This window comes from Lissotriton vulgaris, chromosome 7 (assembly GCF_964263255.1).
Source record: "Lissotriton vulgaris chromosome 7, aLisVul1.2, whole genome shotgun sequence".
In the NCBI taxonomy this organism is placed as follows: domain Eukaryota; kingdom Metazoa; phylum Chordata; class Amphibia; order Caudata; family Salamandridae; genus Lissotriton; species Lissotriton vulgaris.
This window is the reverse complement of record NC_141695.1, coordinates 852,352,404-852,375,826: the sequence shown is the minus strand read 5'-3', so window position 1 is coordinate 852,375,826 and position 23,423 is coordinate 852,352,404. Positions and strand designations below refer to the sequence as shown.

General features: G+C 46.5%; 1 protein-coding gene across 1 annotated transcript in view; it reads right to left on the bottom strand.

Annotated features, from left to right (window-relative positions):
- The window catches only part of SOX30 (SRY-box transcription factor 30), a 620,328-nt gene that overhangs the window by 451,841 nt on the left and 145,064 nt on the right, over window positions 1-23,423 (bottom strand). The window lies entirely within an intron of this gene.

Genomic DNA, 23,423 nt, shown 5'->3' with positions numbered 1-23,423 from the left:
TCTGTGTATGACTCTATGTGCAATGCAGTGCTCGCGACTGATTTTGGACTCTGCTTCTTTGTTTCAGTTTAAAAAAACAAAAAAAACAGGTCGTTAATATATCCTTGTGGGGACTGATAGTTCTGTATCTACCTTACTCTGCTACGCCGCCAGACCCCAGGGTTGTCGGCTTAAGGGCTGTGTTGCTTTGACGCGGTTGTGATTATGCCTGCCGGCCCCTGGGTTGTAGGCTTGCAACTGTGTTTTACAGAACTGTATAATAAAGGTTTTTCAAAAAAAAAAATATATATATAAAACCACATTAGACATTTCTAACGGTTTCTTCTGTCAAAACATTGCACCAGAAAGTATGTATTTGACCGCTTTCTCAATTATGGGGTACAGCGTCACTTCTGTCATCTCCCACAGGGATTCAAGAATAGTTCTGGGTTATTCTCAGTTAGGGTTACAGAGTTACTACAAACTTATGATGACGAAGCATTGTCATATGTCGATCATCTAACTAACAGACGATGACTTGGATAGGCACTTGAACAGGGTGAACACCATTATACTTGGATTCGCCTCTGAAGGGTACAAATTTTATTTTAAAAAAAATCTAGAACTGCCCATTTAAACGTCCTCTTTCTAGGATATGAACTTTCAAGTGAAGGCAAAAGCCTGGCAGCAAACTTTCTAGAGAAATGTGTGCTGTTTCAACCTCCAAAAACGCAGAAAAACTTACAGTCGATTCTAGGTTTCCTAAAATTTGGAAGAACACACATTCTAAATTGCGCAGAAAGTTTAAACCTTTCTACTAACTAATCAAACCTGATTTCAAAACAGTTAATTTGACACAAAAACACACAGAAATTTTGCGTTCATTGCAAACAGATATGTTCGCAACTAAACATTTGCAAACACGCGTAAACATACGCAACTTAGTGATCGGAATCATTCCAGGACAATGCGGATTCACGTACTTAACTTTTAACGAAGGTGATAAAGTACCAATAGCTTACAAATCACACTTGTACGCTCAAGCAGAAATGAAATTCACTTCAACAGAAAAAATTCTGACAGCGGTTCCAACTGCGGTAGCAAAAGAGAGAGAGCCCTCGCACAGGGAAAGCGCATTATAGCCTTTACACCTGTACCTCCCTTAGAGGCAGTGACAAAAGCGAGCATTCCAAATGCTAAAGCTTTACATCCAGGATGGATAAAATGGGTTAATTCTCTTGCTGCAACAGACGTTGAATACGTTTTTGACCCATATTTGAAGACACATGCATTTCTACAATATGAACAAGAATGTCCTATGCCTACTGAAATTCTGCCTCTAGAGCAGTATGAATGTATAATTTATACTGACGGATCGGCTCAACCCGCTACGGAGGGTAAACAAGACTATAGTGCGGCGTGCGCGATCGTTAAAGGTCGCTGGCGCAATGGCAAATTCCGACCAATGGTCACAAAAACTCAATTTCTAAGAGATTGTACAGCTCAGCGAGCTGAACTACAAACCTTCAAGATGACACTTGAAAATATAGATCGCGAATTCCCCACACTCATAGTGTGCGATTTGTATTATTGTGTTCAATTTTACAATGAATACTTGCAGAACTGGATTCAAAACAGTTACAAAGATGCAAAAGGTGGCACACTCAAGCATTAAAGGCTTTTGGAACAAGTAGTTCAGTTACGACAAGGACTACAAAACACTCATGTGATACATACACTGAGTCATCAACGTGATGGCGTTCACGTTGCAGGGAATTTATTGGCTGATGAAGCCGCAAAGGCAGCTGTGCACACGGCTTCCGTAGCTGCAATCACTCGTTCAAAAACAAAAATAGACGGCAACATAATGCTAGCTGTCAATGCTTCAAGCAAAGACAGTGGAAAAACATTACCTAAAGGGTTTCCACTCAAATTCTCGTACATAACTGATGTGAACAATGTTCCGTTTGCTCGAATCCCTGGAAGTTACGTGATGTTGAACGATCACAGCTGCTGTGGCATTTTGCCAGGTTTACCCTATCTAGTAACTGTGTCAGCCAGGGTCACTTGCTGTATGCAAGTATTGTTTGCAAAGACCAAGTCAGACAGGGAGTCGTTGTTATGGCCTTCACTGAATATCTCTTCTATACGAATTGATACTTTAAGCAGAATGAAAGACATTCTTTTGCAAAAAACGGTGCCACTGACTTCGGCCAAAGAGACCTATGATCTGCAAGTCGCAAGGACTTCTGCCGAGATACATGCCCTCTTAACTACAAACTGCCCTGTACATTTCTCAGAAATGTTAAGTCGTATCTTAAACATGTCTGATACGAGCGGTATTGTCCATATATTTAAGACAGTATTTTCTGGACTGTTAGCACCTTTTGAAGCAATCCTAGGATTATTTCCAAACTTTGTGCACTCAGTGTTTGGCGGACTGCATCTTATTTTGGGATTCGCTGCAGGGATACTATTTTTGCTCCTACTGCTGCGATATGGTAAGTCAATTCACCAGCGACACCCAGTTCTCCATGGAGACAACTCTACTGGCGATGAAGTGTCGTGAGCGATATTGTCAACATTTTGGGACTAACTCGTCTAAGAGAATTGAATACCACATGGTTTCTATCAATCAGACCAATCTGGTAAGATTGCACCTTACCTGTTCTACGGTGCCTGCTATGCGGAGAAGAATGCTTGTAAGACTTATGTCTCACACTCCCATCAGTCAAGCCAACGGATGTTGATACTTTGCTTGAACCAGTAACGGCCCATGCACTGTGTTGTCCCCAGCGGCTACCAATTCTGATGACGGCATTCATTGAGATCTCACAGACACAAAATGCGGACGGTGAGGTACAAGAGGAAACAGGCACACAGGTATCATCCATTACGAACATTGCTAATGCGACCAATGCTGACGGTGATGCTTAACATCTATGTGCGGTTAATCTTCTAAACAAGGTCATCCAACTTTCACCTACAATGGTAGATGACTTTTTTACAGACTTAGAAGATTTATTGTTTTCTGCAAACAATAACACTGACTTTTGATTTGGCACACAGTGTTCTGAGAGACTTTGAATTCGACCTTCTTTTTTTCAAAACAAAGTTCTAACTTTGGGACTCTTTTTCCTATGATTATTTTTTTTTCTCCAAATTTCTTTTTTACACTTTTTTGGCACAAAGTAATCTGCTTAAAGTAGAACTATTCATAGAGAACAAGAATGCTTTGAAAACTACCAGAGACAATATTTGGCCTTGTCCACATACACAAACAGTTTTATGTAATCTGTCTTGAAATTGTTTCGGCGCCTTTTTTATTCTGTGTTAACGAGCCATTTCATAAATTTATTTTTGTGATTCATTCAGAGAGCATTTACAAAAGGTCAATTATATGCTTAGAATGAACCATTGCTTTTGATACGTACAGCACCAATGCGCTTTTGTGTACAACCAGTACCATTGCATTTTTATGTGTATTGGGGAGGTTTTAACACATCATGTTTAGATACGTTTAACATCTTTAGAACTTAGTAATATCGTACATAAGAAAGTGGAGTGGGTGTTGTATGGCGTTTTAGCTTCCGAATGAACTTTGACGATTCATGCCCTTATATAGGTACAATTTGCGTTGCCCTTATATAGGCATATAAATCAAGCCCTTAACCCCTTGTATGCAACATACATCTCTCGGGTGCTCATGACAAGCTGAGCTTGTCATGAGCCCCACCCACAGGGGGAACACTGGCGCTCTCCCCAATGGGTGCCCGATCTAGTTCGATTTCACGGGGAAGGCAGGGGAAGACCTTCCCCTGCCTCCCCCCGCCCGCGTCATCAATGACGTCAGCGCGCCAGGCGCGCTGACGTCATAGGAGGTTCCCCTTTCTCCTACGACTCGCAGGGAAGCCATTTGCTTCCTGCTCGTCGGAGGAGAAACAGGTAAGTTTGGGGGCTGGGGTGGGGGGGATTCAAACTAAAGAGGCATCGGGGGAAAGGAAAGGGTTTTCCTTTCCCTCAATGCCTCTTTTGAGCATTCCTGCTGCACGATCGTGCAATCGTGCAGCAGGAATGCCCACTAGACGCCAGGGATTTATTTGGGGTGTTTTCCCAATGTTTGTTTGCTCGGAGTGCGGCCCCTTGGGCAAGGGTCGCTCCACTGTTTGGGGACAATTTCAGAGGCTTTGTCTGCCCTCTTGGGGGGGCAGAATTTAAATAATTCAAGTTTCGACCCACAGGGCGAAAGCGTTCCTTGGGCAAGGGTCACTCTCTTTTCGGGGGCAATTTTACGAAGCCCTATAGTTTATTTTTGTTTTGGGGAGCGACCCCTTGGACAAGGGTCACTCCCCTTTTGGGGGTAATTCGGTTGGCTTTGTCTGCCCCCCTGGGGGGGGGCAATCATTTTATAAATTTGAGGATGTCCTGGGGAGTGGCCCCTTGGGCAAGGGTCACTCCCCTAGGGGGCCACTTTAGGAAGCCCACAATGTTTTTTATTGAGTAGGGGAGCGAACCCTTAGACAAGGGTCGCTCCCTTCTTGGGGGCACTTAGGAAGGGTTTGACTGCCCACCGGGGGGGCAAATTTATTGTTAATTTTTAGGATGTGCTGGGGAGTGGCCCCTTAGGCAAGGGTCACTCCTTGGGGGCCATTTAAGGAAGCCCTCAAATGTTTTTTGTTTTGGGGAGCGACCCGTTAGGTAAGGGTCACTCCCCTTTTGGGGGCCATCCTTTTTGCTTTGTTTGCCCCCCTGGGGGGGCAGATTAAACATGTTTAAAATGTATTTGGCACAATTAGTAAATGTAGTGGGGAGTGGCCCCTTGGGCAAGGGTCATTCCCCTTTTTGGTGCATATATTTTGCCTTTGTCTGCCCCCTGGGGGCACATTATTATTTGTTTAAAAATAATCTGCGTCCACTAGGCTAATGTTATAAATGTACTGGGCAGTGGCCCCTTGGGCAAGGGTCTCTCCCCTTTGGGGTCCATTTGGTATGCCCATGATGTTAGTTTTTGGTTGGTGTAGCTCACTCCAGCACCCCAGTTCAGACATGGCCATGTGCAAATTAGTCTGACCCTATGCCTCCTGGGAACAATCCAGCCTCAACTCCCAAGCCATATCTTCCCTGGCCCGGAAACAACTATACTGGGACCGGTTACTGGGTAATCAGTCGTCATCAGCCAGTTTAACTTGAGTCCAGTGCCAAAGTGAGCATAGGACCCACGTCTGCCAACTTAGGGCAATCAAAGTGCACAGGGTCAGTCTGATTTGCATTTGGCCATGTCTGAATTGGGGTGGTGAAGTGAGCAAAACAATGATGATGGATTAAACCAAGATCCGTTGACTGGGGGTGAGTGTTAGATTTGCTCAAGGGCTGCCTCCATCATCCTCTTTGGTATCACCTTGTAGGGCAGTTCTGCTGGTTTTTTTTTATGGGCCACTAGGGCACCCAGGTTTATTTTTATGTTGGGGATCCGCCCCTTGGACATGGGTCGTTCCCCTTTATGGGAGGATGATTGTGGCCTTTTCTGCCCTCTTTGAGTTTGAGAGTAGCAGTATGTGTTTAGTCCCATCTGTCCCCAAGGGGGGCAGAAGCCACTAGACACCACAGTTTTTTAAATTTTTCTTTTGGTGGGGGTGGCCTCAAGGTTTGCTCCCCTATTGATTTTATACTGTTAGGCCCACCTACCCTTTAGCTTGGCAAGTGGACTGGTGCATTTTTTGTATATGTGATTGTAATGTTTTATTCTTCTTTTTAAATCTAGTGTAAAGTTTTTGATTCCTGTTTGCAGTTTCGACAGTGGTGTTCTGCAGTTTTGTGTAGTTGCATTTTTTAGGTAAGAAAAACATTTTGTTGTATGTACTCCAAATGATATTGCAATGTATGAATTATTATTTTTGTAAGTGGTGTCATAGTGGCATTTAGTTAGGATTTTGAGCATGAAAACCTTTGTGATGTGTTTTGCATTGTCTTGTGTGTTTTTTTTTCTCTTTCTTTTTTAGTGGGATATTGTTGATCCATACTGTGTCTGTGCAGAGTACGTGGTGGTGAGTTTATCTGCTTCTGGCAAGTGAGTGGTATTGTTTTGCAGTGTATTGGTATTTTTGATAAAGGTGAATTTTGTCCATTGCTTATTTTACATAGTGTTTGTTGTTGTTGACTTGTGTGACAATTTACCTTTATTAGTAATCATTATGGCTAGCCATAGAATGACTGCTCAGCAGGTGGTTGGTATGCTTCTTAAATCTTCCTCTGAGCCGGATTATGACACTGACAGTGCGTCTGAGGGAGAGGAGGGAGGGGAAGATTCTAGCAGTGAGTTTTCTCTCCACATGGAATCATCGGATGATGAAGGTTCTCTCAGTGCAGATGAAGGGCCTGTTTTAATGGAGGATACTGCTGTGCCGATGGTGCAAGAAGGATCTGGATTGCAGCCTGAGGCTGCTAGTCTTCCTACTGGAAGAGCTGGACTCTGGGTTGATCTTAACATGGTGCAGCCGGTGTTGCCTGCCTTTAGCGGTGATGCAGGGTGTAGAGTGGTTTGGGAAATTTTTTGGCCTATACAGTATTTTCATTTATTTATGGATGATGTGTTTTTGGGTGAGATTGTTGAGCAGACTAATTTGTATGCTGAACAGTTTTTACACTGCTGTGCAATTGTTTAAGGAATTGTTTAAAGTGGACACTTTTGCACGTGTCACAATCCGCTCTAACCGCAAGGTTTTCCAAAAGAGCTTGTTTGCAAAACACTTCAGAGGGGTCAGTGCAGTTCCTTGCGTAGTGAAGAACTACTAGTTCCGTTCCTCCCGCTGAAATACTGGTAAAAACTTGCAAAAGCATCAAATCCGGCTCTCCACGAGATCCTGCGCCACCTAAAATCTTAGCTGTTAGCCTCTCGGTCTTAGAGCCCCACTTCAGACATATCCTCCAAATATCTTTTTCCACGGCCTGTCTACCCGCAGAATGGAAAAAAGCCATAGTGCTCCCCATCAAAAAAAAACCTAACATGAGTCAGGACATATTGGAGAACCTACGCCCAATCTCCCTGCTACCCTATCTAGCAAAACTAGCTGAGAAAGTAGCCAATGTCCAACTTGTGGCCCATCTTGAAGCCCAGAATGCCTTTCACACATCGCAGTCGGGCTTCAGATCAAGCTTCTCCACTGAGACAGCTCTCTTGAGAGCGACTGAAACTCTGCGGGAAGGAGCTGACGAGGGCAAGACCATGGCTCTCATCATGCTGGACCTCAGTGCCGCGTTTGACACTGTAGCACATTCCATCTTGCTACAGTGTCTAAACAGAGCGGGGGTCACCAAAGAGGCTCTGGGATGGCTGAAGGCCTTCCTTACCAACAGGAGTTTTCAGGTCCAAAGAGGGACCTTTCTCTCGGACAGCATGACACTAGAACAGGGGGTACCTCAGGGCTCTGCCCTGAGTCCCACCCTGTTCAACCTGTACATGGCACCGTTGGCAGAGGTGGTCCAATCGTTCGGCGTAGAGCTTGTCTCTTACGCCGACGATACTCAACTCCTGATCTCCCTGTCTCAAGCTCCCTCCTCCGAGGCTGACAATTTCAAATCCTGCATGTGCAAGCTTGCTGCTTGGATGACCGAACACTGCCTCAAATTAAATGGCACAAAAACTGAGGTACTCATAATAGGAGGAAAAGACACAAAGTAGACTAAAGACTGGTGGCCTACCTGTCTGGGACCCTTACCAACTCCCAGTCAGGAAGCTAAGAACTTGGGTGTCTGGATAGACAACAAGCTCTCCTTCGACAGCCATGTCAAAAAAACAGTAGGTAAGTGCTTTGGAGTCATGAAAACCCTTAATCGTACCCTGGACTTGCTCCCGCTGAACTCCAGGCGCACCATGACTCAGGCACTCATTACCTCCCGAATAGACTATGGCAACGTGCTGCTGCTGGGCACTTTGGAAAAAAACATCAGAAGATTACAAGTCTTGCAAAACTCAGCTGCACGCCTAGTGCTAAGACTCCCCTGCAGAGCTCCTTCCAGACCTTCCCTGGCTACCCTCCACTGGCTGCCTATCAGTAAGAGGATACTATTCAAAGCACTCCTCTGGTGCCACAGGATTATTCACCAAAAAGCCCCCTCCTACATGTCCGATCTGGCTTTACTGTATGAGCCCAACAGATCCCTCCGATCCAAGGGAATGGGTCTGCTTAAAACATCGCTCCCAAAAAAAGCTAGAATGGGAGGTAGGTCCTTCCGCACTCTTGCAGCTAAGAAGTGGAATACCCTCCCCATGAACATCAGACAAGAAAAAAATGAGGCATCCTTCAGAAAATTGCTGAAAACCTATCTATTCACTCTCTAGTTGCCTGTCTCTTTGTCTCCTCCCTCCTAAGACTCTCTCTCCACAGCGCGGGGACACGCCGGGAGGCGTCACCAGGCGCTTTACAAACCCCTTTAATAATAATAATAATAATAATAATAATAATAATACTAGCTGTGAAATTTGTGGACAGGAGGGATGTGTACATGCTGACTACCATCCATGATGAGAGTACTTCACCTGTGCCTGTTTGGGGTCAGGTTGCTGATGTGCACAAACCTGTGTGCATTTTGAACTACAATAAGCACACGGGTGGTGTTGACAGAGTAGATCAGAGGTTGGAACCTTACACTGCTATTCGGAAGGCTTATGTTTGGTATAAGAAGTTGGCCATCCATTTTTCAACTTAGCAACTTTCTTTTGCTTGTTTTAATGTGTTCAAGGAGTGTTCTCCTGCGTCCAAGTTGACATTTGTTCAGTTTCAGCACTCTGTGATATCTAGCCTTGTTATTGTGGAGCAAGTAAGTGTTCCTAGATTTGGAGTGGTGGAGGATGTGGCTCGATTGAAAGATCGCCACTTTCCTGATTACATTCCTCCCACATCTACAAAAGACTTTCCCACTAGGAGATGTAGAGTCTGTTGGCGAAGACGTTTGCGGAAGGAGACTCGTCTTTTCTGCCCTGGATGTCCTTCTAACCCTGGGGTGTGTGTGCCTGCTTGTTATAGAGCTTACCATACACAAAATAATTTTTGGGAGTATCCATGAGTGGTAAAATGAACTGCCTGGTCTGTATTTTTTTTAATTTGCATTCTGTTTTAAGGTTGGCATTAGTGCAATGTATTTAGTTTCAGATTTTGTGTTAATAGATTTGTATCTATTTGCAATTTTTTTTTGTTTTGTAAAAAAAATTCAAATGTGATGATGGTGTGTGTAGGCTGGAGCTTGGCTGGCGGTGTGCGTGGATGGCGCTTGGCTGACGGTGTGCGTGGAGTGGCACTTGGTTGGCGATGTGCGTGGAGTGGCGCTTGGCTGGCGGTGTGTGTGGAGTGGCGCTTGGCTTGCGGTGTGTGGAGTGGCGCTTGGCTGCCAGTGTGCATGGATTGGCGCTAGGCTGACAATGTGCATGGCCTGGTGCTTGGATGGTGGTGTGGGTGGACTGGCGCTCGGCTGGCGGTGTGTGAGTAGTTACTTTCTGTTGGTCACTACACACACTGCTAGCTGAGCGCCACTCCACGCAGTCCATCACTTTGTGTACTTGCTGTGTCTGGAATGTGGCCGTGTGAAAGTGATGGGCCCTTGTATGGCGCTGTCTGCTGGTGTGAGTGTTGTAATGTGATGGGCCCGGGGCTGGCGGTGTGAATGTTTTGTATGAGTCACACATATGAAAGGTGTATGAATGGCCTGTAAAGAGGTTGGTGCCTTGACATAGCTTTACAGCTCACGAGCTGTGAGTCAATGGTTCAGTTTCCCACTCTTTCAATTATTAACAGTGCATTTCATTTTTGTGAAATTACTTGCTAATACAATTGTATATACTGAATCATCACTCACCCTCGTGCCAAATCCAACCAGTATGTGTGTGTGCTTGAGGATTAGATGGCTGTACAGTAATATTTGTCTTTTTTCTCTTTCTGAAGCAGGGTGTACCTTGTCCCTTTTTGTGAATGTTGTAATGTGTTGTTTTTGCTCCCGGATGGTGTGAATGGTCTTGTGTGTATCAGGTATGAAAGGTGCGTGAATGGCCTGTAAAACGGTTGGTGCCTTGTCGTGGCTTTACAGCTCACGAGTTGCGAGTCACTGGTTCGGTTTTTATGCATTTAATTATTGACAGAGCATTTCATTTGTGTGAAATCTCTTGTTAAATAAATTTTATGTACTGAACCATCACTCTACCTCGTGCCAAATCCAACCAGTATGTTTGTGTGTTTGAGGAATAGATAGCTGTGCTGGAATGCTTGACTTTTGAGTGTCTCTGTTAAGGTGTACATTTCAGCTAAGAATAACCTACTAAATGTAGATATTATTGTTAAACCATGGGAGTATATGGTGATGTCTCTCTTGTGAATTCCAAGTAAATTTTTTATCCACAATGTCCTGCAAACTTAAAAATGTCTGTCTTAATTTTCATGCAATATTGTCCCAAAAATCTCACGATCTAGAACTGAACACATAATTAAGTCAAAACAATTTGATTTTGCAAGGAAGGTCACCTGGGTTTTTGGCCCCGTGCTCTACGGCCTTCTAGGGAAACCTACCAAACCCTCACATTTCTGAAAAGTAAACACCCGGGGGCTTCCAAGGGAGTATGGCTTGTGTGGATCCCCCATCATTCTCTAACCCAGAATCCACTGCCTCAATTTTAGCTGAAAAAAAAATCAGTTTTTTCACACATTTGTGTGGTAAAGCGTGGCATCACTGGGTTCACACAAATTTCCTACCACCCAGCGTTCCCCCAGGTCTCCTGATAAAAATGGTACCTCACTTGTGTGGGAGGCCCAAGTACCCGCGACAGGCAAAGGCCCAAAACGTAGTGTGGCGACTTCAAAATTGCCTATGTCAAAAACACCTGCTTTTGCAAGGGGGGTCACTTGGGTTTTTGGCCCCGTGCTCGACGGCCATCTAGGGAAACCTTCCAAACCCACACATTTATGAAAAGAAGAAACCCGGGGGCTTCCAAGGAGGTATGGCTTGCACGGATCCCCCAATGTTCCCTTACCCAGAATCCCCTGCAAGTCTCAATTTTAACTGAAAGAAATCAGTTTTTTCACACATTTTTGTGTGGGAAAGCGTGGCATCACTGGGCTCACACAAATTTCCCTCCACCCAGCGTTCCCCCAGGTCTCCCGATAAAAATGGTGCCTCACTTGTGTGAGAGGCCCAAGTACCCGCGACAGGCAAAGGCCCAAAACATTTTTTGATAGGCAATGTCGAAGTTGCCTCAAAATGTAGTGGGCCCTTGTCTGTCGCGGGTACTTGGGCCTCCCACACAAGTGAGACACCATTTTAATCGGGAGACCTGGGGGAACACTAAGTTGTAGGAAATTTGTGTGAGCCCAGTGATGCCACGCTTTCCCACACGAAAATGTGTGAAAAAACTGATTTTTGCAGCTGAAATTGAGGTTTGCAAGGGATTCTGGGTAAGGGAACGTTGGGGAATCAACGCAAGCCATACCTCCTTGGAAGCCCCCGGGTGTCTACTTTCCAGAAATGTATAGGTTTGCTAGGTTTCCCTATGTGCCGGCAGAGCTTGGGTTCATAAACTACAGCTAGGCACTTTGCCAAAAAAGGGTCATTTTTCACTGCGAAATTGAGGTGTGACCACGTTGCGTTTGGCGACGTTTCCTGTTGCAGGCACTGGGCCGACCCACACAAGTGGGGTACCATTTTTCTTAGAGAACTTTGGGGGACGCAGGGTGGAAGGACATTTGTGGATCCACGCAGATTCCAGAACTTTCCACCACAGAAATGTGGAGAAAATTTGTTTTTTGTCCATTTTCTAGGTTTGCAAGGGATTCTGGGTAACAGAACCTGGTGGGAGGCAGTCAGGTAACCCCATCCTGGATACCCCTGGGTGTCTAGTTTTAAAACATGTATAGGTTTGCTAGGTTTCCCTAGGTGCTGGCAGAGCTAGGGTTCAAAAACTACAGCTAGGCACTTTACAAAAAAAAAAGGCAATTTTTCACCCCGAAATTGAGGTGCAACCACGTTGTGCTTTGCGCGGTTTCCTGTTGCAGGCACTAGGCCGACCCACACAAGCGAGGTACCATTTTTCTCAGAAAACTTTGGGGAACGCAGGGTGCATGGAAATTTATGGATCCACTCAGATTCCCGAACTTTCCACCACTGAAATGTGGGGACAATGAGTTTTTTGTCCATTTTCTAGGTTTGCAAGGGATTATGGGTAACAGAACCTGGTGGGAGGCAGTCAAGTCACCCCATCCTGGATTTTCCAGGGTGTCTAGTTTTCAAAATTGTATATGTTTGCTAGGTTTCCCCAGGTGCGGGCAGAGCTAGGGTTCAAAAACTACAGCTAGGCACTTGCCAAAAAAGGGTAATTTGTCACTGCGCAATTGAGGTGTGACCACGTTGCGTTTTGAGCCGTTTCCTGTCGCAGGCACTAGGCCGACCCACACAGGTGGGGTACCATTTTTCTCGGAAGACTTTGGGTAATGTGGGGTGGGTGGAAATTTGTGGATCCACGCAGATTCCAGAACGTTCCACCACATAAATATAGGACATATGTGTTTTTTGTACACTTTATTAGGTTTGCAAGGGATTCTGGGTAACAGAACCTGGTGGGAGGCAGTCAAGTCACCCCATCATGGATTCCCCAGGGTGTCTAATTTTCAAAAATGTATAGGTTTGCTAGGTTTCCCTAGGTTCTGGCAGAGCTTGGGTGCAAAAACTACAGCTAGGCACTTTGCCAAAAAAGGGAAATTTTTCACTTCAAAAATTAGGTGTGACCACGTTGCATTTTGCACCATTTCCTGCCGCGGGCACAAGGCCGACCCACACAAGTGAGGTACTGTTTTTATCGGGAGACTTAGGGTAATTCAGATGTGTAAATCAACTGTTATTACCTATTGAGTTTTCATGCATTTGTCCCTTCCAAATGAAAGACATTGTGTAAAAAAAAAGTCATTTTGAAAAATGACCAATAATTCTCATGCTAGTATGAGTATTCCCAATTTTGAAAATGTGCAAATATATACTGTTTCTAAACTCTATATTTGTACCCAATTCAGAAATACATAGTGTCTTTCATACCGATTTTTCCGTGCATACATTTTCCCATAATAATTGCTCCATACCTGGTACATAATAAAATACCATTGCAAGTTGCTGCTCAGTTTTTGGCTCTTGGTTCGTCGGGTTCTTGGTGAACCTACAAGTCCTATATATCCCCACAACCAGGAAGGTCCAAGGATGTAACGGTATATTGCTTTCAAAGAGCTGTCATAATTACAAGAAGTTACAGGTGAAAACGTTGAGACAAAAAGCTGTTTTTTTCAACTAATTTTCAATTTTTCCAATATTTAACTGTTCGTTTCTATAAAGAAACCTTCAGGAATTTAGACAAATGACCCCTTTCTGGATTCAGAATTTTGTCAACTTTTGCAAAATGTATAGCTTTCCAGGATCCATTATTGCTTTCATACTCATTTTTACCATTAACTGGAAGGAGGTTGAAAGCACTAAAAATAGCACAAATAGGCTGTGTCCCAGAAAAATGCCAAAACTGTGTAACAAATGTTGGTTCTCTGACAAAAGACTGTCATTCCCTAAAAGCTGCGGAAATTATGGTTTCAGCCCCACAAACCCTTTTTTGATAACATTTGCAGGGAAAAACCCAGAGGCTTTCATTTGAAGACCATTTTTCCCATTTTTCTGAAAAAAACTAAATTTGTACTGTATTTTGCTCAATTTCTGGGACCCCTCCAAGGGAATCCACAAACCCTGGGTACCTTTAGAATCCCCATGATTTTGGAAGAAAAGGACGCAAAATTGGCGTCAAAAAGTTACAGGGGCCTAAGCACCCACTACCCCAAATAGTCAAAAAAAGGCTTAGCACAGGAGGGGAAAAAGCCTAGCAGCGTACGGGATAATTAGGCAAAGCCCATGCTACCCAAATACAGGCATGGCTACTTCCATCCATTCACCAAACGTCACAACGATTTCTTGGAAAACCAGCTTAAGCCGTTAGGGACTTCACCGTGCTTGAATATTGATTTTTCCAAGAACTCAGTTAATTTACAATGAACAACTATTCCCTAGGGGTTCATTCATGACGTTCATATGCCCGACTCTACGTCAAACATATCATTCCTAAACACCTTCAAGGTAAAAATGTACCTTCACTTGCTATTGCAAAGTACGGTGGATCGGTGCAGTTCGATGACCTACTTGCCCGACGCAGCTCGCTACAGCAAGTGCCGAAGGAAGCCGACTCTCCAAGCGGACGCACTGATCAGGAAGCTACCCTCCTCTGCCGAGAAATCCAGCTCCAGTGTTTCTGACTCCCTGTCACCGGGTCACAAAAGCATCAGGATCGTTCCCCGTGACTGACTTTCCGTCTTCCCTGCAGGAGTGGTCATGGCCCTTTAAGGGAAGCCTGGATTCCCTTGGCCCCGAATCCGCCCCTCTGACGTCAGCCAATCCCCAGGTGATGACACCAATGAAAAGGAGGATCCGGAAGACGCAGAGTTGCTGTTATGCCGAGGAGACATCGAGCCCCGAAAAAGAAGCAGACCTGGAGAAGAAGGAACCGAGGACGCCGAGTCGGACCGGAGAAGCAGAGGACCCGGGACGAAGCCAACCGACAACGGAACGTCGGAGAGGAAGAGGGAACCGAGTCCCCGCTGAGGGAGAAGCCAGGAGGCCACCGGTCCCACGCACCGCCCAGCCACGCGCAGGAAGACGCGTGGCTCAAGCAGGTACGGGGTCGTTTCTGCAACCTTCTCCAGTTTAATAAAGCGGGAACCGGGTAACGGAGGGAGCGGGAGGGACCAGGACACACCAGCCGCCTTTTTGCACTTCACCGCACTTCGGGTTCAACGCTTGGGTATTCGTTGTTGGTGACGGTGGTTCGCTTTGACATGTTCACACGATAGTTACCCTCACTCCCTTCCCCGTACATATTGAGACGTAGGCAGTGAAGTAATTGCCACATTTCTTTTATTTTCCTGCATACACCGGGCAAGCTGCGACGACCGGGCCAAGGAGACCTCCCGAAGACCAAAAAGCAGGAAGTTACTCCAAGACCCCTGGAACTATATACCGGACTTAAGCAGCTCTCTTGTATAAAAAGCCTAATAAACATCTTGTACAAAGACCTTCTTAGTGGCTCCTTCCCTCCTTGTATACCCTTGCGGGGTGTTGGGAAATCGAGTCCCGCAACAGAGATCCCAGACTTTCTTCATTCTAAGGTATGGAGCTGATTAGAACCTAGAGAAACCTTTGCAATTCTTGGCAGAACTAAATCTTATGCTAAACAATACTTACTTCTTCCCTCGTACTAGACCTAGGTTAGGTACATTGGGATAGGCATATTTTAGAAGCACCAGTTGAGTATTTTAGCCTATGTTATTTATGTATGTATTTTTATATGGCTTAGAAACCATACAATGCTCTTACAGTATTATTTTATAATACTATTCTCGCTGTATGCATTATACTTTGCATTCTGCCTAACGACTGTAGCAGTTCACCTCTCTTGCATGAGAAAGTAGACTGTTCAATAAACCTTTTATTGAAACGCCCATCTCTCTATTTCTGTGCACCCTCTGTAGAAACGAAGCATGCACGATTGACTGAGTGATATACTTATCTATTGTTTCCACGACTCTGAAGATATGTGTTCCAGTCCTAGGGAAACAAAGTTGTCATGTTTATACGGTTGTCGGAAACAAACAAGTTACTTACCTTCGGTAACGCTTTTTCTGGTAGATACTATATCTGCCTGTGGATTCCTCACCTTGTGAATATCCCCCTTGGGTCAGCAACATTAGCCTCGCGCCGACGTGGACTTGGACGTCATAGAGACACATCATCGCACGCGACTCCGCTGACGTCACCGACGCCTAAAATAGGCCCACGCCGGCGTGATGACATCAGTTCCGCCCTTTTTTCCGTGCCATCGAGGCACACGGACAGACCAATGACAGTAGAAATATACATAGTATACACAGCACACAATAGCCAAGGAGAAACACACAGTGTGAAACATGTGCAAGAAAGCAATGGAAACCTCTCCTTAACATCGCAATATATATGCACTACATTACAGTAACTCTGGCATAGAAGAGTGGACAACGGGGAGGCGGGTGGGTCAGTGAGGAATCCACAGGCAGATATAGTATCTACCAGAACAAGCGTTACCGAAGGTAAGTAACTTGTTCTTCTGATAGATACATCTGCTGTGTGGATTCCTCACCTTGTGAATAGAGTCCCATAGCAGTCCCCACTCCCGGAGGAGGGTGTCCACTCTTCTAAACCAGGAAATCCTGAAGGACAGAGCGCGCAAAGTGGCCGTCCCTCCTCACCTCAGTATCCAAGCAGTAATGCTTCACGAACGTGTGGAGGGAAGACCAAGTTGCCGCTCTACAAATGTCCTCTACAGGAACACCTCTAGCCAATGCTGAGGTAGACGACTTAGCTCTAGTAGAATGAGCCCTTATACCCTCTGGAGGTTCCTTACCGGCCAAAGAGTAGCAGATCTTTATACAAAGTACGATCCATCTTGACAATGTTCTTTTATGGACCGCTCTTCCTCTTTTGCAGCCAGCAAACCCAACGAAGAGCTGATCATCCAAACGACAGTCTTTAGTTCTGTCCAGGTAAAAAGACACCGCCCTCTTAGGGTCCAGACGGTGTAACCTCTTCTCCTCCTTGGAAGGATGTGGGGGAGGATAAAAGGTAGGGAGGGTAATGGATTGACCAAGGTGGAAAGGAGTAACCACCTTAGGAAGAAAAGCAGCCCTGGTCCTAAGAACCATTCGGTCAGCATGAATGGTCAAGAAAGGGGGCTTCGAACTAAGAGCTTGAAGCTCACTAACCCTCCTTGCAGAGGTTATTGCAACGAGGAAGACTGCCTTAAGAGTCAAAAGCCTCATAGGACATTTATGAAGAGGCTCAAAGGGAGCACCCATCAGAAAGGTCAAGACAAGATTGGTCCCACTGAGGCACAATAAAAGGAGTAGGAGGGAACATATTTGTGAGGGCCTTCAAAAACCTTAAAACTACAGGAGACTTAAAAAGAGATAGCTGGTCAGGCAAACAGAGAAAAGCTGACAGCGCAGAAAGATATCCCTTAACCGTGGCAACAGCAAGCCCTTGCAGCGCCAGAGAAAGGGCAAACTGCAGAACATCAGACAAACGGGCTCTCAAAGGGTCAATAGAATTCCCACCACACCAACTGACAAATTTTGACCATCTATATGAATAGACAGACTTAGTGGAGTCACGCCTGGCTGACAAGATGACATCCACCACGTCAGTTGGGAGAGAAAAGGAAATCAGGTTGCCCCGTTCAATCTCCAGGCATGAAGGTGCAATGTCTGGAGGTGGGGGTGTAGAACCTGCCCCTCCATCTGAGAGAGGAGGTCTGCCCTGAGAGGGAGACAGAGCGGCGGGTGAGAGGAGAGGTGGAGAAGATCTGTATACCACACCCTTCTTGGCCAGTCCGGGGCGACCAATATGACTTGGGCCCGGTCTTGGCGAATCTTCCTCAGAACCCGAGGAATCAAAGGTATGGGAGGAAACGCATAAAGGAGCCGTCTTTCCCAACTCAACTGAAACGCGTCCCCCAAGGCTCCTCGCAACGGATACTGGAGACTGCAGAATGATGGGCAGTGAGCATTCTCGCGAGTAGCGAAAAGGTCCACCTGAGGAGTCCCCCACGTCCGAAAGACGTGACGAACCACCTCCGGGTGAAGCCTCCACTCGTGGTCGGCAGAGAACTGCCGACTGAGACTGTCTGCTCGCACGTTCAGAACTCCAGCCAGATTTGCCATCAGACAAATCTGGTGGTCCTGAACCCAGGACCAGAGTCGCAGAGCCTCTCTGCAGAGACACTGCAACCCCATTCCTCCCTGCTTGTTGATGTACCACATCGCGTTCGTGTTGTCCGTCAGGACCTGGATCGACCGACCGCGAAGGGAAGGGAGGAAGGCCTTGAGCGCCAGACGTATCGTCCGCAATTCCAGAAGGTTGATGTGAAGCAACCTTTCCTCTGGAGACCAAAGACCCTTGACCTCCAGATCCCCCAGATGAGCACCCCACCCTAGAGTGGATGCATCCATTATTACTGTGGCCACCGGAGGAGGCAGCTGAAAAGGCTTCCCTTGAGACAGGTTGCCTTCCACGCCCCACCAAGATAGATCCGCAGCAGCTTCTCTGGAGATCCTCACCGACTCCCTGAGATCCCCGTTGTGCTGATACCACTGCCTGCGGAGGCACCACTGGAGTGCCCTCATGTGCCAGCGTGCATGGTTGACCAACAGAATGCAAGAAGCCATCAGACCGAGCAGGCGAAGGACCTTCAGGACTAGAACGACCGCTCCATTGCAAAATAAAGGAATCATTTCCTGAATGTTGCGAATCCTTTGACGAGGAGGGAATGCACGACATACAGTTGTGTCCAGTACAGCACCTATGAACAGGTTGCGCTGGGAGGGCACCAGGTGAGACTTGGGCACAATTATTGAAAAACCCAACCTATACAACAACTGAGTTGTCTCTTGCTGATGATGGAGCACCTTCTCTGACGACTCTGCTTTGATCAGCCAGTCGTCCAAATAAGGGAATACGGGTATCCCCGACCTTCTGAGAGGAGCTGCCACCACCGCCATCACCTTGGTGAAGACTCGAGGCGCAGTAGTAAGACCAAACGGAAGAACCGCAAACTGGTAGTGTTACGATCCAACCGTAAAACGGAGATACTTCCTGTGCGACTTCAGGATTGGGATATGGAAATACACATCCAGCAAGTCGAGCGACACCATCCAGTCTTCTTCTAGCAGCGCTTGAAGAACCTGAGCAAGGGTGAGCATCTTGAATTTCTCCTGTTTCAGATAGAGATTCAAGATCCTGAGATCCAGGATTGGACGAAGTCTGCCATCCTTCTTGGGAATCAGGAAATACCGGGAGTAGAATCCCTGACCCCTTTCCTGCTCTGGGACCACCTCTATCGCACCCTTTCGTAACAGAGTTAGCACCTCCTCCTGCAGAAGAGACAGATGTTCCTCGGTGCAAAAGCCTTGGCAAGGAGGGTAATTCGGAGGGAATTCCCGAAAGGGAAGGGCATACCCATTTTCTACAAGATTGAGAACCCAAAGATCTGATTTAACCGATTCCCAATCCTGTAGAAAATGGGTAAGCCGACCCCCCACCGGGCCCACATGATCCTGAATAGCGGATCTAGGGCTGCTTTTCTGAGGCAGGGGGGTTGGAAGAAGAGGAGGAGGAAGAGGTCTGACATCCACGAGGACGCGCTCTTTGCTTTCCCCTGTACGACCTGTACATAGAATTTTGCTGCTGCTGCTGTTGTTGCTGCTGCTGCTGACCTTGTCGGTAATTCTGAAAGGAAGAGCGACCAAAGCCCCTGAACCTCCTGTTGGTCGAAGAGCCTCTGATCTGGAGACCTAAAGACTTAGCTGTCGCTTTGCTGTCCTTAAATCTCTCCAGGGCCGCATCAGCTTTCTTCCCAAAGAGACCAGAACCATTAAAAGGAAGATCCAGCAAGGTTGCCTGAACATCAGCCGAAAAGTCCGAGGATTTCAGCCAAGCTGACCTTCTAGTGGCAACAGCAGTGCCCATGATACGCGCCACAGAGTCCGCAGTGTCCAGACCACTTTGTATAACCTGGCGAGCCGCCGCCTGAGTATCAGAGATCACTTCCTCAAAATCCTTCCTGCTGGCATCAGGAACCTTAGGAACCAGTACACGCAAAGAATCCATAAGGGCATGCACATATCTCCCCATCAGACAAGTGGCATTAGTCGACTTCAACGCCATGCTTGCCGTTGAAAAGGTATTTTTAGCAACCTGATCTTGTTTCTTTGCTTCCTTTTCACAAGGAACCTGGGGAAAGGCACTAACACTCTTCTTAGAACAGGCTGCTTGAATGACCAGGCTCTCAGGCGAAGGATGAGAAGACAAAAAAGCAGGGTCTTCAGGTGCAACCCTGTACCTTCTCGCCACACTCTTAGAAACTGCAGGAGCTGACAATGGTTTCTTCCACACCTCCAAAATGGGATCCGTCAAGGCATCATTAAATGGAAGCAAAGGTTCCACCACGGAATTCGGAGAATGCAAAACCTCAGTGAGGATATTGGATTTAAACTCCACCGTTGGCAAAGTTAATTGAAGAAGTTCAGCAGCCTTCCTCATAACCAAATGGTAAGGTTGGACATCCTTAGAAGGAGCACAAGAGCCTGAGGGCAACTCCCACTCTGGAGAGAAATCAAGGCTTCCTGAATCAGCCAACTCCTCAAAACAGTTCTCCTCCAATTCACCTTCCTCAACATCAGAATGTGAATCCAAGTACCTTTGCTCTTCCAAAAGGCGTTGAGCCTCCCTTCTGGACCTCTCCTTCACACGCCTCGCAGCCGGATCCACCAGCGGCTCCGACGGATTCGGGATCGACGCCGGTATCGAATCCGATGGCACAGTGGAATGCCCTCGAGGACGACCTGGAGCGGGCGACGCCGGAATCGGTGTCGACGACTTCGGCGGAGCCGGGAATTGCCAATGCGGCGTCGGAGCCGGCATATAAGGCATAAACGGAGCTGGAGGATAGGAGTGAGGAACTCCCAAACTGAAAGCCAAAGGACCCATGGGACCCGAAGGTGCACCAGAGGGGTACCACGCCCTTGAGAAGACGCCATACATAGCGTTAAGAAACGCCGAAGGGTCCTGGCCTGGGGCAGGAAAGGGCGGCTGAAAACCCTTAGGCCGGTCCTGAGGAGGGATCGGATTCGGCTCTTCGACAGGAGCGGAATCCACATCCTCCTGGGCCTCTTCCTCTTCTCGGGCCGGGGACGGCGCCGGAGACGGATTCGGAGCCGGAGAAGGATTCGGAGCCGGAGTAGGAGACCGCCCATGCGACTCCGAAGGTGAGGCCTCACCTTCAGGCTCAGAGACATCCAGAGTAACCACCTTAGAACGTACCTTCTTCGGTGACCTCGACCTCGAGCCCGACTCCTTACCGGAACGACGTCGGGACTCATGTCTCCTCTTCTTACGTTTCTTCTTCAACTTCGAAGCATGATCCGAAGCCGACCTCGAAGATGACCCCTCTCGAGATCCAGACCTCGACTTCGTCCTCGACCTCGCCCTTCGAGAACGAGACCTCGACGATTTCTCTTTCCCAGCCTTCAGCTTCGCAACCAGGAGCTTGGCCTCTCTTTCCCTCAGGGCCTTCGGGTTCATCTTCCGACATGAAGAACAATCATCCACATCATGGTCGGAACTCAAACACCAGATGCAGTCATCATGCGGGTCGGTAATAGACATCATTTTACCGCACTCCCTGCAGGGCTTGAAGCCGGTCTTCTTAGATGACATTGTCGAAGAGACAGGATACAAAGAAGCAGAAAATAGCAACAAAAAGGCAACAAAGTACCAGTTGGCTACAGAGATTCCCGATAACCGTTAGCGTCGACGACGCGGAAAAAAGGGAACTGATGTCATAATGCCGGCGTGGGCCTATTGTAGGCGTCGGTGACGTCAGCGGAGTCGCGTGCGATGCCGTGTCTCTATGACGTCCAAGTCCACGTCGGCGCGAGGCTACGAAAATAATTTCCGAATGTTGCTGACGCAAGGGGGATATTCACAAGGTGAGGAATCCACACGGCAGATGTATCTATCAGAAGAATCCCTTCTTGTGTGTTCGAGAAAGTTTCTAGTGACCTCTGAGCTAGCTGGCACTCACAATTAAGTTTAGTATATTTCCTAGAGACCTACGTCATAGCTATAGTATATATTATTCCAATTGGGAATATAGGAACTACACCACACTGGTGCTTCACGAAGATTCTAAGGCTTGTGGCAGCATATCTGAGAGAGAGAAGTATACGTCTGATAATCTATTTAGAAAACATTCTGTTGATGGATGAAGACAGGAGGACTCTGCTTTCGCATACAAACTCGCAATAGGTTTGCTGGAATGCTTGTTTTTTTTTAGTAAACAGAACAAAATCTCATTTTGTACTGAGTCATTGAACCCAGTTTTTAGGTTTTGTAGTGGACACGGTGGAGTGGGTATTGAAGTTACCCAAAGAGAAGTTAAAAAGGATTCGAAAGAAAATAAGGAATACTCTCATGTCAAACTGTGTCTCTGTAAGAATGTAAGTTCACATTGTTGGCCTCTTTTCTTCTACAATTCAAGCAATTAATTTTTTTGGGTCCTTTGCATTGCAGGGCCTTACAGAGACTACAGGCTTTTCATTTGAGGAATGGATTAAAATATTCGGAAAATGTATGGCTGGCCCTAGAAGCAAAGCAAGAATTGACTTGGTGGTTGAGAAATATGGAAGCCTGGAATGGGTGTGCAATTTTTGGTGTGAAGGCGTATCTGGTTATAGAAGTTGATTTTGGAAGGTTGGGTGCAAGATGCGGATTGCAGAGAACTGGCAGGTGATGGACAGAGTAGGAAAATAAGCTGCATTTAATTGTTTAGAGTTATTAGCGGGCTCTTTTGCGATGAAATACTTTGTAGATCAGACTGCCAGATGCTCTGTAGTTTTGAGGATGGACAATGTTTCTGCTGTAAGATATGTAAACAGGTTGGGAGGCCCTCGCTTGAAGGGTCTAGCACATTTAGCTAAAGTTTTTGGGGAGTACTGTATGAAGAGAAACATTTATGTCCAGGCAGAACACATCCCAGGGAAAACGAATTCAGTAGTAGATTGGTACTCACGAATTGGTTTCAATTCAAGCGAAAGGACCTTAGACAGGACTGTATTCTTGAAAATGAACCTTCTATGTGGCCCCTTTCGGGTACAGAATCAATACTCAACTGGGAAAGTTCTTCAGTTAGCACCCCGATCCGGAAGCGGCGGGGTTAGATGCTTTTCTGCAGGATTGGAGGGGTCTCCAGCCTTATGCTTTCCCCCGCTTTGCAATGATCAGCACAGTAACAGGGATGATTTGCAAATGTAGGGAGACTGTGGTAGGGATAACCCCCTTTTGGAGTTGTTGTTGTATGTTGTTAGAGATGAGTGTGGACCTCCCAGTACTTCTTTCCATGTTTCAAGGGATCTTACAGAGTCCACAAGGAGAATAAAATGGTCTCGTAGAGACAGGACAACTCTAACTTGTGGCTTGGAGACTTTCAGGAGAGTCTGGAGAAAGCCAGGGCTTTCATCAGAAGCTTCAAAACTCATTGTGGAATCCTGAGCACCTGGAACTAGGAAGGCCTACAGATTGGCATGGACTAAATGGAAGGGTTGGTGTGTGGAAAGGGGCCTGGATCCCGTATCAGCAGATGAAGTTCAGGTGTTGAATTTCTTAGCTGTTTACTTTTCTAAGAGCTTAGCTTACAAGTCGGTAAATTTATACAGATCAGCTATTTCACCAGGTCATGTTCTGGTGAATGGCAATACAGTTGGTCAAGAGATTATGGTGAGAAGAATGTGAAGGAGCAT